This window comes from Solanum pennellii, chromosome 6 (assembly GCF_001406875.1).
Source record: "Solanum pennellii chromosome 6, SPENNV200".
NCBI lineage: Eukaryota > Viridiplantae > Streptophyta > Magnoliopsida > Solanales > Solanaceae > Solanum > Solanum pennellii.
In genome coordinates, this window is record NC_028642.1 from 19,552,582 (window position 1) to 19,555,266 (window position 2,685).

Here is a 2,685-nt window from a genome sequence, read left to right on the forward strand (position 1 = left end):
ATCAAAACATAGAAAATTATAAGCAAAAGAGGAAAAAAAGGTCAAGAACCCTAGTTCAAGAATGCATCAAGTTTCCATCAGTTTCAGCCCCAAAATTGAAAGATTTCTCTGCAGAATTCGTCATCAGGCATGTGGGATTTCCCTGGTGGGTTCCTTTAGCCCATTATGTCCCTAGAATTCAGTTAATTTCTTGATTCTTTTATTATGAATAGACCTAGGGTTTCTAGAGTTACAGGAGATCATCATGAGTTAGTTAGTTATATGTTCCAAATCAGATTATCATGTTATTGGTAAGTTTATTCATGAATTTCAAAACCCTAGCTACATATTTCTTTACTTCTTAAATTACACATGCTAGGTCATATATATCATTCATTCAGTTATATATGTCTCAGTTATTAATGTTTCATTATCAAATTAATTGTTACATTCTCAGTTTACATATTCAATTTGAGTTATCAAGTATTACAAAAATTTAGTCATTATGTGTTAATCATTTAATTAATTGGGAGTAACATCATACCGAGTTAGACTAAGGTTCAACATACCCAAATAGCTAGAACTACTAGCCAAGTAGGTTGTAAGTCCCCTTTGTGGGCATCAGTTTAGTAATCACACCAATATGCCTTTATACCTCTAGCAGGTAATATTGGGTCCGCTCGATGATTTTGAGAAAATCTTTGTAGAATTGAAAACTAGATTGACTATATCACCTATCTTAACTGTATCAGAGGGTTCAAATGTCTATGTGATGTATTTCGATACATCTAGAGTTGGCCTAGGTTGTATATTGATGCAGCGAGATGAGGTTATAGCTTAGGCTTCTAGACAAGTTAAGGTGCATGAAAAAAACTATCCTACTCCTGACCTCGAGCTTGCAGCAATGGTGTTTAACCTCAAGATTTAGAGATATTACTTGTACGGTGTTCATGTAGATGTATTCATCGTTTAATATGTGTTCACTCAAAAAGAGTTGAATCTTTACCTGGCTTGAGTTCCTTAAGGATTATGATATGAGTTTGCATTACCATCCTGGTAGGCGAATGTAGTAGCAAATGATCTTAGAAGATTATCTATGGGTAGTGTGGACAATCTTGAGGAAGAAAAAAAAGAACTAGTGAAGGATGTTCACAGGCTTGCTCGCTTGGGAGTTCGCCTTGTGAGTATATCAAAGAGTGGTGTAACAAGAATGGGGCAGAATCTTCCTTGGTAGTGGAGGTTAAGGAAAATCAAGATAGTTATCCAATCTTGCTTGAACTTAAGGGTAAATCCACAATCAGAAAGTGGAGGTTTTCTCCCAAGGGGGAGATGGTGCACTTCACTATCAGAGTAGACTGTGTGTTCATTATGTGGGTGAATTATGACAATACAATTTTGCAGAAGCCCATAATTTTAGATCTTCTATTCATCCAAGTTATACTAAGATATTGTGCGTTCTGCGGGAAGTCTACTGGTGGAATGGTATGAAAAAAGATATAGCAGATTTTCTGGCTAAATGCCAGCAAGTGAAGGTAGAACATCAGAAACCAGGAGGTATTACACAAGAGATTGACATTCCAACTCGGAAGTGGGAAGTTATCAACATGGACTTCTTCACACATTTAACCTCGTAGTCATAGACATTATGAATGCATTTGAGTGATTGTTGATAGAGTTACTAAGTCTTCTCGCTTTTTGGCGATCAAGACTACAAATTCGACAGAGGATTATACCAAGATTTACATTAATGAGATAGTCAGGTTGCATGGGGTTCCATGATGTATCATCTCAGATAGAGGTCCTCAGTTTAACTCTCATTTCTCGAAGTCATTTCATAAAGGTCTTGGTACTCAGGTTAATCTTAGCACAACATTGCATCTGCAGACGGATGGACAGGCACATCGTACCATTCAGATCAAGGATATGTTGAGAGCTTGTGTGGTCGATTTCAAGGGTATTTGGGATAATCACCTTCCTCTTATTGTGTTCTTCAACAATAATAGCTTCCATTCAAACATTCATATGGCCCCTTATGAAGCACTGTATGGGCGTGGATGTAAATCTCTTGTCTGTTGGTTCGAAATAGGTGAAGCAACTTTGATAGGACCAGATTCAATCCATTATGCTATGGAGAAAGTTCAACTCATTAAAGATATACTTAACACAGCCCGGAGTCGTCAAAAGTCTTATGTAAATGTGAGGAAAAAAGAACTACAGTTCCAAGTTTATTATTGGGTTTTCTTGAAATTTCCACGGGTGATGCGTTTTCTAAAGAAACAATACTAGATATATATCCCTTATTGTCACATCTAGGTTTACCTCCTATACGTAACCGGCATTGTCGTCCTCTTTGAGGACTAAGACTAGCCCTTTAGTCTCATATCATTACATTCATAGGTTGAAAATGCAGAAAAATTAAAACTTCTGTTACATCTAATTGGAGGTTTACATTGACCTTTACATACACATAATATATATGTATCGAGTATGCATAAAACGTTCGTATATGAAGGTAACATAGCCTTCTACTTTTTTTGCACATACATACATATAAGATAGAAAAATAGCTCAAATATTGTCTCATCTCATACCATCTAAATGATCATAAAAATTTGGGCATAGCCCTACATCAAACATAAAGAATCCACATATAGGCCTATACAAGTCGTACACAATAAAAGTGGAATGAACATAAAAGTCTTAGAA